The sequence below is a fragment of the Arachis hypogaea genome, chromosome 2, assembly GCF_003086295.3.
Source record: "Arachis hypogaea cultivar Tifrunner chromosome 2, arahy.Tifrunner.gnm2.J5K5, whole genome shotgun sequence".
Classification (NCBI taxonomy): Eukaryota; Viridiplantae; Streptophyta; class Magnoliopsida; order Fabales; family Fabaceae; genus Arachis; species Arachis hypogaea.
Window position 1 is genome coordinate 16,436,707 of NC_092037.1, and position 15,292 is coordinate 16,451,998.

The 15,292-nt window shown below is 33.3% G+C and overlaps 1 long non-coding RNA gene across 1 annotated transcript; it reads left to right on the forward strand.

The window, feature by feature from the left end:
- Window positions 1-4,568: 4,568 nt before the first annotated feature.
- Window positions 4,569-7,524, forward strand: LOC112739601 (uncharacterized). The gene is made up of 3 exons (XR_003170535.3): window positions 4,569-5,172; window positions 5,246-5,384; window positions 7,357-7,524. It is a non-coding gene; the product is annotated as an uncharacterized lncRNA (long non-coding RNA).
- Window positions 7,525-15,292: the final 7,768 nt, after the last annotated feature.

Genomic DNA, 15,292 nt, shown 5'->3' on the forward strand with positions numbered 1-15,292 from the left:
CTTGTGCTTTCCTTGTCTGTCTTGCCTGTGTTTGTCCTGGTGTGCTACATTTGTGAATGAATTTTGGTGCTGAATAAATGATTATGTTGTTTGACTGCGTGCTTAGTTTCTGATTGAGATTTTATTATTAAAAAGGAAATGTTTCGGATTTCTGAAAGATTAAACATTGTTTCTTTGAAAAGGTTTTGAACAATTACCTATTGGTTTTTAAAAGATTCATAAGGCAATGATAATCACTGAGTTTGAAAATAGTTTTCTTATTAAATATCTTCTTATGACAACTTTGAAATTCCGTGGTGAGACCGTGTGGTTAGGTTCTCACCCCCCTACAGCTTTACCTTTTCAGGAACCGGATGAAGAAGCATTAAGAGGAGTATATTGCGTTTGGTTTATATGTTGTTGTATTAATTAGATTATTTTCTTCCCTCGTCTTTGTTTTTACAAATTTGTAAGAGGGATAGGAGTTGTATGTTTTATATATATTATATTACAATATATTATGTAAGAAGTTTTGTATATGAATCTATGCCTGCTTGTTTTTTTAAGATAAAGTATTTATTTCCGGTTTTCTAAAAAGGAAACGATACGGTGTTGAGTCACAGGCTCTTATTTTAATACTAAGTATATAAAGTAGTCGTAATACTTCTTGCTATCAGAGTGGCGCAGCTGAAAGAGTGACATTCTAGTAGTGAGGGTGTTACATTATGGTATCAGAGCGGTCTTTCCTGTAGAGCCTTGAGAATGGACTGATTATGCTTCAATTGCATACTCTGAGAATTTGTCATGTAGTAGGTCTTGTTTGAATAACGAGAATAGAGCTTTATGCACATGACTGCCTATTAATTAACATTGTTAACTTATCGTTATATATATGTTGATGTTAAGTCTGGCCAACTTAATGTTGATGGCTTATGTGAGCGGGAAGTTAATAGGTTATTATAGGCGAATCGGAATTGATAAGAAATAGGTAATGCTTATCATGCGGCTTGGGGACGTTAGGAATTAATTCTCGAGGATTTGTTTCTGTCTGTTCAAACTCTTTTTTATTCATGTACTTTTTTATGTGATTTTGAAAATCGTTTAATGTATCAAAAAGGTCTTTGAAATCTTTAAGAAATTGCTATTGATTGGATTGTTCTTCTTTAAGTTTGTATTTCTACGAATTAGCTGAGAACTTATTCGATTTGTCATGTCTTGTGAATTCTGTTCGAATTCTTTGATTTAAATTTCTTTCTCAAAATGTGAGTGGGTTTCTTCCTTACATCTCTCATTTTAAATATCTTTATGAAATTGTGATTTCAAAAAAAAAAAACACTTGGAATTCTAGTTTTAAACTTTTAAAAAGAGATTTTCGATTTTCTTAGAAGAAAATTTCAACTTAATCCTTTCTTACCTGATTGTACCTATAATCATTCTTTAAATTTTGATAAAGGTATTTTGAATTTGGAATGTCTTTATTCATATGTATTTTTGAAACCATACCTCAAATTTTCTTTTTCAAACAGAATTTGAAATTCCTTTCAATTTTACCGTAATTTCTCTATATATTCCTAATTGACTAAATGCTTGAGTACCTTTTGAGATTTCTAAAGAATTACTTCTGGTTCTTAGTCCAATTAGATTTTATCTTTTAAATTTCACATATTTTGTCTTTACCTTAGAAATAATTTTGGCAAAAAACAACTTGATTTCCTAACAACCTCGTTTTGTTTTTATGCAAATTCTTAATTGATTATGTAAAGTACCTTTTAAGGTTGTCGAGAAAACATTCCATCCTTAGCCTAGCTAATTTTCATTTTCACAAATTTTGCATAATTTAGTTCGACTTGAATTTGTTTTAACATGACACAATATTTACGTTTTTTATGATTCTCTTGAATTTTGTAAAGCAATTACCCTGTTCTTCTCTAAAGTTCCTATTGGAGTTCTTTGAAATAAAAATTCTTTTCTATTTGCATTTTGATTCTCCCTTCCGACATACTTTATGACTTTTAACCATTCTTTTTTGTTGGTCATTTCAACCATTCGTTCATATTTTTGTGAATCTTGTACTCCTCTGATTTGGTTTTAGTTTATTTTGATTTAATTTACTACTACCCTTCTCTTGTACCTCTTAGAATTCTTAAATTAAATATTTCTTGTTATGATGCGAAATGACTCTTTTCGAAATATTTTCTCGTGCATGTACATCATTGCTTAGTTGCAATGTTACACCTCCTTTCGAATTCATGAGAAACATAATTTTATCGCTTATTTTTCCTTCCTACGAATTGTATCTCTTTAAATGTACTTGTACTCATCTCAGTGTTACACGTGATTTTTAGAGGTAAAAAAAACGGATGTGCTAGCTTTTTAGGGAACAACTGGTAGAAGAGAAATTTTAAGTTTTTAGTAGCTTGATTGAAAGCTTGCTCGATGCCGTATGTCTAGTTGATCTTGTTTAAACTCCCTTGATTTAGTATCCTTTTTCGTATGACCTGATTTCTTTTTAAGTACATCTTAATATTCTTGAATATTCTTTATGTGATGGCAATTTCGTTTTGATATGAACTTTTAAAATAAGTTTTGGATTCGCTTCTTAAGAAAGTTAAATCAATTTTTCTCGTTTAAATTGCATCCATAGCTATTCTTTAAATTGATAAAGTTATTTTGTGGTTAGCATACATTGTTTTAAATAAAGTTTCGAAACCGACTTATAAGCAAATTTTTACTTCGGAATTCTTTTCTAAATAAAGTTTAACTTCTTCTTTCATATTTGCCTTAATTTTTATACACACTTGATTGAATATAAACCTTGAGAATTTTTAAACAAACATTTGATTTTCTTACAACCTTGCCACGATTTCACTGTATGCCTTTATTTGATTGAATACCTAAATGTCTTTTAAGATTTTCAAAAAAAAAATTGTTTTGGCCTTAACCTAATTGACTTTCCTTTTTCAAACCTCACATATTTTGTCTTTAACTTGTAAATTATTTTGATAAGAGGCAATTTAATTTTTTTCCGAGTTTTATACCTACTTTTGGTTAAGTGGTGCACCTAACTATTTTTTCTCAAATATTTGAGAGAATATTTTTGTTCTTAGCCATATCGGTATTTATTTTCTTTTAAAACTCTACATAATCTATTTCAACATGGAATTGTATTAATGTAATGCCACAAATATACTTTTGTTGTTTCTTTTACAAAGTGTATGCGCACTTTTCCTTTGAAATGTGAAATAATTTTTGAAATATTTTTCATTCTCTATGAGCAATTCATTCGAAAGTATTCTTAATTCTACTCGAGACTTATGATCCTTGTCTTTGGTCTTAGACATTCTTTTTTTGTAAACCTCATATTCCTTGACTTGACTTAATTTTGCATCAAACTGCTACACTACTTTTCCTTTTGTTATTCCTATCGGGTTTTGTTGATTCGAAAATTATTCTTGAGATCGCCAAACTAATTTTCTGTCTGACACTCTTCATTTCTTATGCATTCTTGATTATTTATCATTTCAACAATCTTTCTAAGCCCTGGCGGATTTTGTCGCTTATCTTTTTCCAAGGTCTTGTATTCTTTTGGATAAACTCGAGAATTGCCTTAGAATCATGTATGACTTTTAAGGGTAGTAAATGAATCTTTAAAAATGTTGCTCATAGACATGAAAGATGGATTGGTAAGTGTGCAACATTTTGAGGAGTATAGCAGTTTGTTCCTCGTAAAAGTTTACATATGTTAGGGTTGTGACGGGTTATGGAGTTGTGAAATGATTGATGGAATTGGAGGGCTGAAGTTCTGAAATGGGTAAGAGATCTGTGAGCGAGCGTTATATCCATTGTTTTGTACCAACTTGTTTTGTAGTTCTTTTGCCATACAAGCTACCGTTTTGCTTTATGAACGCCTAACTTGATTTGCACCCTATTTTGTCCTTCCAAACTTTTGTAAAGTTTTAAACATTTATATATGCATACTAAAATTTTATACTTCTCTATAAAGTGTTTAAAAAGTAGAGTGCAAAGACTATGTATTACCATATATATTACTTTAAATTTTCGAGGACGAAAATTTTTATAAGGTGGGTAGGATGTAAGACTCAGAATTTTCGAAAAAAATCTTATTATGAGCTAATTTCAAATTATTTATTCATTAAAGATTTTAATTTCGAAAATTATTTTATTAAAGCTAACTAAATCAAGTTTTGATAATTAAATTAGAAATTTTATCTAATTTTAAAATTATTGGGCAATTTTCATATTTAAATTATAAAGTTTAGAATTCGTAAAATAATAAGAATTTATATGATTTGATTTAAATAATTGTGATTTTAGAAATGAATACTTTAATTTTTATGAGTAAAGAAAATTAATTGTGTTATCTATAGTTATCGAATTAGAATTAATTATTTGAGAATAATTTGTGAATTGATAGTTAAATAGTATTTTTAATAAATATTAGTATTGGATTAAAATAGGTTTTCAACTATCCTATTACTCTTAATTTTATAAAATTGTTATATTACTCATATGAATTTTACCCTAATTCTAAATTCCTAAATAAAACCCTAACTGAGGCAATAATCCCTAATTCCTTCTAATCTACCCTAGCCGTCCTTGTTTCCCCTTTCTAACAACATATACGCAGCATTAGGAAGCAAAAAAGAAAGAAAGAAAGAAAAGAATGAAGGAAAGAAAGCTTCAGAGAGAAAGTAAAAAAAAAAAGAAAAAGAATGAAAAGAAAGAAAGAAGGAAATAGGGAGGGGAGATCCGAGAGAGGGGAGCGCCAGTGGAGGAGGTCACGCCATCATCGCCGACCACCGCTGTCGCTGTGTCTTGCTGCTCGCGCTGCAACCGCTGTCCAGGAAGCTGCCGCTTCTACTCACCGTCGCTGTTGAGATCGCGAAGAGAGATGGCTCGCGAGTGAAGGGAGGTCGCGGGCCTGGAACCGCTGCGCCTTCGTCGCTGCAGCTCACCTTTCCTGTCATCGCCGTCCAACACGAAGCCAGCCGCGGTTGTCGCATCTCCCAGCTGTGTCTGCCGCCGCCGTGTCGTTGATGGGGAAGCCGTCGGGTTGCACTGAGTGAGAGAGAGAAAGCACGGGAACAGAGGAGAGAAAAGAGAGATCCGCACCAGCCACCTCCGTTTCTGCAACTTGAAACCCCGCTGCCGCCGCCGGAGTGAGCACCACGGGTAAGGGTTTTAATTTTGGCTTCTATTCTTTTGGATTGCGGGAACCTTTATTGTCACTGCATGTTTATTTCAGTTATCCGCCGCCGCTGCATGTTGTTCTGAACTGTTGCACCGTCGTTGCCGCCATTCAGGTCATTGGGAACATGGCAGTGATCACCGGAACCACCATCGGAGTTACCGTTATTTCAGTTTAGCCGTTCGCCCTTGTTTGGGTAAGCAATGCGTCCCAAAACCTATAAATTAGTATTTCTATTTTAATTTAGTTGAGGATCTGAGGTCTTGGTGTCATAGGATCGAGTTATAGGTCTTGATTGCTGAGTTCTATGGCTGTTGCATACGGCATCAAGGTGCTGCATCATCACTGGAGCTGCTATTGCTCCGTTTTCTCGATTATTCGTATGCCCAATAAGTCGTTTCTTGTTCCAAACTCTTTTAGTTGCTGTTCTGTTATAGATTATTGAGTTTTACACGATATTAATGTTTAAGGATTGAGCTAAGGCTGTGTTTAGAGGCTGTGACTGCTGCGGGGACGGTCGGTATTAATGCTGTTGCGGTGGGATAAGAATAAAAATGCAGTTTGTCGCATAGCTGAATTGCGAACGAGATAGGAATTTTCTTAAAATTTACTTTATTTTACAAAGTTGTTATAAATAGATTTTTAATGTGAGAAACATATGTTTGTGATTATGATTGTCTTATAAATGTGGTTCTTTGCTGGACTGAATGACTGATTGTTTGATTGCTTGATTGCTTGAGTAGTTTGTGACTGCTGAACAGAAATTAGTTCGAAAGGTTATTTAGTTAATTATTATAAAAGAAATGGCTTTCTTGGTTTTGAGGCTATTTTTGATAATGTAAATAAATTAGCTTTGGAAATGACTTGGAATATGAAACTGAATTAATTTTGGAAACGGTTTAATTTTGAGTTAGTCTAACTTTATAAATGATTTAGTATTTGAGCTGGTTTGATTCTAAAAATAGATTTATTATTGGCACTGAATCACTTTGAAAGCAATTCGATATTGGGATTAGTTGAATTTTGGAAAATGAATGAGATTTGGAAATGGTTGAGAAAAAGGTTTGAGAAATGTTTGGATGGGACCCGAAAAGGGTGACAGAATCCAAGTTTTAGAGGAGATGCTACCAAAATTTTGTAAAATCAAAAGTTTTATTGGAAGTAGTTATTTTAAAAGGTTTTAAGTATTATATGATTTAAAATTACCTCATTTATCAATGGAAGAGTTATGTTTTGGATTGGGAATTGTTAGTGAATGGAATGGAAAGAAAGATGATTGAGAATTTTCTTTGAAATATGGTTTTTGACTGAATTTGGAAATGAGATTTGGATTGATGAATGATGTTAATGTTAAGAATGATGAGAATGTTGAGATATGGATTGAGAATGTTAAAATATGATTTTTGAATTATTCATTTGGCTTATGAAATTGAATTATCTGAGATACGAGGTTCTCTGAATAAAGTACCATGGCTTGCCACCACATGTACCAGATTGAAAACTCGATATTCTGTTGACCTTATGACGTAAGTGTGACCGGGCACTATATAAATTCCCGGGAATGTTACCCCCATTAAGCAATATTGATTATTTGAGAAAAAGCTATGCATAGACTCTTGGGGATGCACGTCGTGGGACAGTCTAAGGACAATTCAGACTTGTCGGGTTGGCTGGATAACCGATAGATGAGCCTCATCAGCCATAGGACACGCATGCATCATATGCATCTGTATGCTTTGCTTGGGTTTGAACTTGTTTTGGTTTGCCTAATTGCTAAACTGTTCTTAACTGCTACTTGAACTATTTGCTGTAACTGCTACCTACTTGTGCTTTCCTTGTCTGTCTTGCCTGTGTTTGTCCTGGTGTGCTACATTTGTGAATGAATTTTGGTGCTGAATAAATGATTGTGTTGTTGGACTGCGTGCTTGGTTTCTGATTGAGATTTTCTTATTAAAAAGGAAATGTTTCGGATTTCTAAAAGATTAAACATTGTTTCTTTGAAAAGGTTTTGAACAATTACCTATTGGTTTTTAAAAGATTCATAAGGCAATGATAATTACTGAGTTTGAAAACAATTTTCTTATTAAATATCTTCTTATAACAACTTTGAAATTCCGTGGTGAGACCGTGTGGTTAAGTTCTCACCCCCTACAGCTTTACCTTTTCAGGAACCGGATGAAGAAGCATTAAGAGGAGTATATTGCGTTTGGTTTATATGTTGTTGTATTAATTAGATTATTTTCTTCCCTCGTCTTTGTTTTTACAATTTTGTAAGAGGGATAGGAGTTGTATGTTTTATATATATTATATTACAATATATTATCACTACAAGAAAATGGAACATTTGTAACAAAAAAATTTATATCAAATTTAAAATTGTTACAAAAAAAATAGTATTTTGTAATAATAATATGTGATTGTTACAAAAGAATAATGCTTTGTAACAACATTACAAGTTGACAAGTTGTTGCAAAACATGATAATATTTTGTAACAACCTGTTTTATTTTGTTACAAATAATGTTAGTTTTTGTAACGAGATGGTATTTTGTTACAAAATATTGTAATATTTTGTAACAAAAAAAAAACAAGTGACAAAAATTCAAAATATTTTTTAACAAATTTTGTTTTTTGTTTTAAAAACTCCAATTATTTTGTAACAAAAAATTAATTTGTCACAAAATTCAATATTATTTGTAATAAGTTAATTATTTGTAACAAGTTAATTATTTGTTACAAAATATAAATATATTTTATAACTATTTTTTTTTCAAAATGTTAAACACTTTTAGAGTAAAAAAATTTATATATATATTTTTTTAAAATAATTTTATTTTGTACCATCCTGCATTTTTGAAAATCTAAATATAAATAAATTGTGATTTTAATTTATTAAGTTTAAAGTTTATAAATTTAGAAATTATTTTATTAGAAATAATTAAATAGATTCGAAGATAATTTCATTATAAATCAATTAAGATTCTTAAGTAATTTTATTATAATTGAATATTTTACGTAATTTTAGTAATTAAAAAATAAGAAAGAATTGTATAGCTTAATTTAAGTAACTTTTATCATAAAAAAATTATGACTTATTATTAACTTAAACTTCTTATTTTATAAATTAATCTATTAAGAGCAATTAAATTAGTTTTATTAATATTTGGAGTTTAATTAATTAATATTTTTGTGCAAATTTTATAATTGGTTATTTGAAATTAAAATTCAATAATAGAAGTATTATACAATTTAATTTAAAAGATTTTATAATTGATTATTCTTGTGCAAAATTTATAATTGGTTATTTTTATAAAATTGTTATATTACTCGTATATATTTTATTCTAATTCTAGAATCATCAAATAAAATCCGAATTTCACTAAATTCCTAAATTTATACCCTAAATCCCTAAATTAAAACACAACACACACACACATACTTTCAAAAAAAAGGGAAACAACGGAGAAGGAAGGATAGGGAGTTCTTGAGAGAACTAGAGAAACAGAGGATGAGAGATTGAGGAGAACGGGACGCAGAGGGAAGAGGAGAAAAGGGAGATGGTGCCGGTAGGTATCCTTGCCACCGTCACCATCGTTATCGCACGAGAGAAAGAAAGCCCACGTTCGAGAGAGAAAAGGAGATGTTGTCTGCGCTGCTGCCTCTATCGCGACCGATCTGCTGCCACTACTGCTAGGGTTCGTTGCTGCCACCTCTGCCAATACCGACGAGCCCGAAGAGAAAGATAGGAGTTCGCAGAGAAGAGAGACGTGACGGGGAAGATAGGGGCTCGTATCACTGTTGCCGTTGTTGGAGACGGAGGTTCCCGTCGATCTATACGCCGCTGTTGCCATCGGAAACCACTGCTGAAGCCACGATGCCATGGTGGTTGCTACTGGAGCTATACGCTATTGCCGTTGGGGCCAATGATGGAGGTGCTGTTGCAGACTCTATTTCAGTTTAGGTCCTTCACTCCTTTAACTTGTTCTACTTCCACTTTTACTTTATGGTCATCTTATTTCTGCTACCTTGTCTCCATTCTATTCTTTGTCAGTTACCGAAATTTCGAATTATTATTGTTGTTGTCGGAGAGGATTATCATGGTTGCCATTCTAGTTCTAATGTCACTTCCACTACTACTGCTAGGAGAGTGAAGAGTCATAAGAAATCCTAATGCTGTTGTCGAGTTCATTATTAAGGCGACATCGAGGTAGGGGGTTTAACTTAAATGACTTTACTTTTAGAATGCCCATAAAGTTTATTGAATGACTGCAAATAGGTTTAATTTTTATGAGTAATTGATTAGTTATGTGGATATTGAATTGTGGCTGAAAATGTGATTGATCTTGTGGTTTTTGTGAAATTAATTGATTGCGTGTGAATTACGAATTGTTGATGAGTGATTGAATGCTGAATCTTGATGGATTGTATTGGTTGATTACTGTTGGGTTGCTTATTAAATATGTTGGGATGGTGGTAGAATTGGTTGGTGATTGTTTTGAAATTGATTTTGAGAAATATTGAAATTTAAACTTGAAATGCTAAACTTTATGTTGAAAATAAGAGTTTTGAAATGAAACGGCAACTTTGAAAGTGCACCAGTAACTTAATAGAGATTGGAATAGTATGAGACTAAAAGCTAAGCAAACTACAACAAGTATAGTTATTAATATTCAATTTTGAAGATTTCGTATTAACTTGAGAGTTAGTTATGATTTTTCAAAGTTGAATAGTAAAATCTAATTTTCTGCATTACTTTCAAACGGAGTTAGAAACTTTGAAAAACTATAACTAATTATGTAATAATCGGAATTGTATGAGACCAAGTCTGGGTTAACCTTGGAAATATAATAAAATAAACTGGAAAATTTGAGACCTTTTTGTTAAATACACAATTTATGGAGAATTTTTAAAGTTAGGTTGTTAAATCTGTCCTGCAGCAGAAAGGTCAAACAGGGCAGCAACTTGTTTGTCTTGCTACGACTTCTACGACCTGAGTTTTGGTGCAAAACTAATTTTGTTATAAAATTTGATTAACTTGGTTTATTTCTATAAAACTTCATAATTTTAGGAGTTAAGTATTAGGAGTTGTGAATTTTTGAATATTGGTGGTCAAAGCTGGAAAGAAACAGATTTCAGCAAGCTATGCATCAACTTCCAATTCTTGTAACTCTTAGAATTGAACAGCAATTGGATTGCAATCAAAACACACTTGTTTCTGGATGAGCAAGGAGTTTCCAAACCAAAATTTAGCTTAATTGAAGTTTTGTAATAAAAGTTATTCAAATTGAAAGATACTAAGCTTGTTGGCTTCTAAAAGAGATTCTGACTCATTTTTACTTAACTTCCAGGTTATGTAACTTCTTCATTAAAAATGGTATTAACCCAAAACCAATTGAAAAAGAAACCTGGATGAGTGAAGTTGAACCATATTAATTTTTAAGGTCATTGGATTTAACTTGGATTTTATACTGAATTTTGAATATCACATGTTGTTGCTGTTTTCTGGTTTTACGCACTGTAGAGTAGTCACAGTTTTTCCTCTATTCCTAAGACTAGAGAAATCATAAAATTATGATCTTTGATTTATTAGAAAGCTTATTTCAAGATGAACGTCTAGACATAAAGTTTGTACAATTCCGAGTTTATTTGCTATATTAAAAATAGAAAAGAAGATAGAGTGTTAAGAATGTCTTAGTAATAGTTATGAGTTCATAAAATTAAAGATTAACCTTAGCGTTATATGGCTGATTCAATGTTAGAATTTGTTTGATTCTGAATTGATTTGATACTGGAAAGGTTGAAAAGAGTTTGGTAAATTGTTTGGTTGGGACTCGTAAGGGTGGTTAAGTCTTATTTTCAGAAGAGATCATGTCCGAATTTTTATAAAAGTATAAGGATCTATTTATGACATTTTACTTGTGTCATGGTTGAGAAATGACAAATTTAGTTTGATAAATTTTGTTGTGTATTGGCTGAGAAATAAGTTGTGAATTGGTTGTTTTGTTGGAACCGTACACGGTGGAAATATCCAAGTTTTAGGGGAGGTTTTGCCAAAATTTTTCTAAACATTTTGGATAAAACTTAATGAAAAAAATTATAATTATTATTATATCTTGTTTCTAATTTTTTATTTCGGTTTTTTTTATTTACAGGAGTGCTAAAATGGTGACCACATGCTACCTTGAGAGCTCAAGAATATTTTGATTCATAGAGACACTAATCTATGTTAGAACTTTTAACTTTTGGTTGAACTTATGCAAGACATATAACTTGTAGAACTAATCAATGTACTCACTAAGGTTATTTTGTTTTAAAACAATTTTAGCTAAATGAGGCATATTTGAATTATGTATGTTTTTGCATATTATATAAATGTAGACTTGCTTATTAAAATAGTTAATAGATTAGTTAATTTAAAAATAATTTAGTAAATTATGCATACAATTTGTATTAAAAAAATGGTTACAAAATAATTATTTTGCTTTTGTAACTAAAGAAAAAAAATGTTACAAAATCAAGTTACATTTTGTAACAAAATTTTATGATAGGAAAAAATAGATTGTCACCAAAAATACCTTGAAGATCAAATTTGTTACCACTTTTGTAACGACTTCTGGTTTTTTGTATCAGAAAAATTTGTTACAAAAATATCACTTTAAATTGTAACAGTTCTATTTTTTGTTACAAAAACTTTTTATAACGGGACATACTGCAACGTCCCCTTTTTTTGTTACAAAATCCTTTTGTTTCAAAATTTCGATTTTTTGTAACAATTTTTTTCGTTACAAATATTGCTTTTTCTTGTAGTGTATGTAAGAAGTTTTGTATATGAATCTATGCCTGCTTGTTTTTTTAAGATAAAGTATTTATTTTCGGTTTTCTAAAAAGAGAATGATACGGTGTTGAGTCACAGGCTCCTATTTTAATACTAAGTATATAAAGTAGTCGTAATACTTCTTGCTATCAGAGTGGCGCAGCCGGAAGCGTGACATTCTGGTAGTGAGGGTGTTACAACCACTGGATACATAAATGCCACAGACACATAATTGGGTGAACCTTTTCAGATTGTGACTTAGCTTTGCTAAAGTCCCCAGTTAGAGGTGTCCAGAGTTCTTAAGCACACTCTTTTTGCTTTGGATCACGACTTTAACCACTCAGTCTCAAGCTTTTCACTTGGACCTTCATGACACAAGCACATGGTTAGGGACAACTTGATTTAGCCGCTTAAGCCTGGATTTTATTTCCTTGGGCCCTCCTATCTATTAATGCTCAAAGCCTTGGATCCTTTTTTACCCTTGCCTTTTGGTTTAAAGGGCTATTGGCTTTTTCTTTTTCTTTTTCTTTTTTCTTTCTCTCTTTTTTTTCGCCATTCTCTTTTTTTTTCACAAGCTTTGTTATTCACTACTTTTTCTTGCTTCAAGAATCAATTTCATGATTTTTCAAATTATTAATAACATTTCTCTTTGTTCATCATTCTTTCAAGAGCCAACAATTTTAACATTCATAAATTTCACTATAAAAAATATGCACTGTTCAAGCATTCATTCAGAAAACAAAAAGTATTGCCACCACATCAAAATAATTAAACTAATTTCAAGATAAAATTTGAAATCCAAGTACTTCTTGTTCTTTTGTAATTAAAATATTTTTCATTTAAGAGAGGTGAAGGATTCATGGAATTATTCATAGCTTTAAGGCATAGACACTAGACACTAATGATCATGTAATAAAGACACAAACATGGATAACACATAAGACATCAAATTCAAAAATAGAAAAATAAGAACAAGGAAATTAAAGAATGGGTCCACCTTAGTGATGGCGGCTAGTTCTTCCTCTTGAAGATCCAATGGAACGCCTAAGCTCATCTATGTCTCTTCCTTGCCTTTGTTGCTCCTCCCTCATAGCTCTTTGAGCTTCTCTAATCTCATGGAGAATAATGGAGTGCTCTTGGTGCTCCACCCTTAGTTGGTCCATGTTGTAACTCAAGCCTTCCAAAGAGGTGTTGAGTTGCTCCCAATAGTTGTGTGGAGGAAAATACATCCCTTGAGGCATCTCAGGGATTTCATGAGGAATTTCCTCATGCTCTTGTTGAGGTCCATGAGTGGGCTCTCTTTTTTGCTCCATCCTTTTCTTAGTGATGGGCTTGTCCTCTTCAATGAGGATGTCTCCTTCTATGTCAATCCCATCCAAATTGCATAGGTGACAAATGAGATGAGGAAAGGCTAACCTTGCCAAGGTGGATGACTTGTCAGCCACCTTGTAGAGTTCTAGAGGTATGATCTCATGAACTTCCACTTTCTCCCCAATCATGATACTATGGATCATGATGGCCTGATCCACAGTCACTTCAGATCGATTGTTAGTAGGAATGATGGAGCGTTGGATGAACTCCAATCATCCTCTAGTCACAAGCTTAAGGTCCGGTCTTCTCAATTGAACCGGCTTGCCTCTTGAGTCTCTTTTCCATTGAGCTCCTTCCACACATATGTCCATGAGGACTTGGTCCAACCTTTGATCAAAGTTGACCCTTCTAGTGTAGGGGCGTGCGTTTTCTTGCATCATTGGCAAGTGGAACACTAACCTTACATTTTTTGGACTGAAATCTAAGTATTTCCCCCGAACCATTATAAGCCAATTCTTTGGGTTTGGGTTCATACTTTGATCATGGTTCCTAGTGATCCATGCATTGGCATAGAACTCTTGAACCATTAAGATCCCGACTTGTTGAATAGGGTTGGTGAGAACTTCCCAACCTCTTCTTCAGATTTCATGTCGGATCTCCGGATACTGATTCTTCTTGAGCATGAAAGGGACCTCAGGGATCACTTTCTTCTTGGCCACAACTTCATAGAAGTGGTCTTGATGGACCTTTGAGATGAATCTCTCCATCTCCCATGACTCGGAGGTGGAAGCTTTTGCCTTCCCTTTCCTCTTTCTAGAAGTTTCTCCGGGCTTAGGTGCCATAAATGGTTATGGAAAAATAAAAAGCAATACTTTTACCACACCAAACTTAAAAGGTTTGCTCATCCTCGAGCAAAAGAAGAAAGAAAGAAGGGGAAGAAGAAGAAAATGGAGGAGATAGAGGGAGAGATAGGTTTGGCCAAGGGGTAGGAGAGTGGTTGTGATGTGTGAAAATGAAGGAGTGAAGAGCTGGGGTAGGTGAGGATCCTGTGGGGTCCACAGATCCTGAGGGGTCAAGAATTTCTCACCCCTACTCCTTTTAGGCGTGCAAAACGCCCTTATTGTGCAATCCTGGCATTTAACGCCAGACTGCTGCTTGTTTCTAGCGTTAAACACCAGCTTTTATTCCTTTCCTGGCGTTAAACGCCAAGCTGCAACCTGTTTCTGGCATTTAACGCTAGTTTGTTGCTTCTTTCTGGCGTTTAACCCAGTCTGGTGCTTCCTTCTGGCGTTTAACGCCCAGAATGGTGCCAGATTAGGCGTTAAACGCCCATTCTGCTACCCTTACTGGCGTTTAAACGTCAGTAAGTTTCTCCTCCAGGGTGTGCTATTTTTAATGCTGTTTTTTATTTTTCTTTAATTTTTGCAGTTGTTTTTATGACTCCACATGATCATCAACAAAAAAAAAAAGAAAATAACATAGAAAAATAAAATTGGGTTACCTCCCAATAAGCGCTTCTTTAATGTCAATAGCTTGACAGTGAGCTCTCATGGAGCTTCACAAATGTTCAGAGCATTGTTGGGGCCTCCCAACACCAAACTTAGAGTTTGAATGTGGGGGTTCAACACCAAACTTAGAGTTTGGTTGTGGCCTCCCAACACCAAACTTAGAGTTTGACTGTGGGGGCTGTGTTTGACTCTGCATTGAAAGAAGCTTTTCTTGCTTCCTCTCCATGGTTACAGAGGGAGATCCTTGAGTTTTAAACATAAGGTAGTCCTCATTCAATTGAAGGATCAAATCTCCTCTGTCCACATCAATCACAGCTTTTGCTGTGGCTAGGAAGGGTCTCCCAAGGATGATGGATTCATCCTCATCCTTCCCAGTGTCTAGGATTATGAAATCAGTAGGGATGTAAAGGCCTTTGACCTTTACTAGCATGTCCTCTACCTGTCCATAAGCCTTTTTCATGGATTTGTCTGC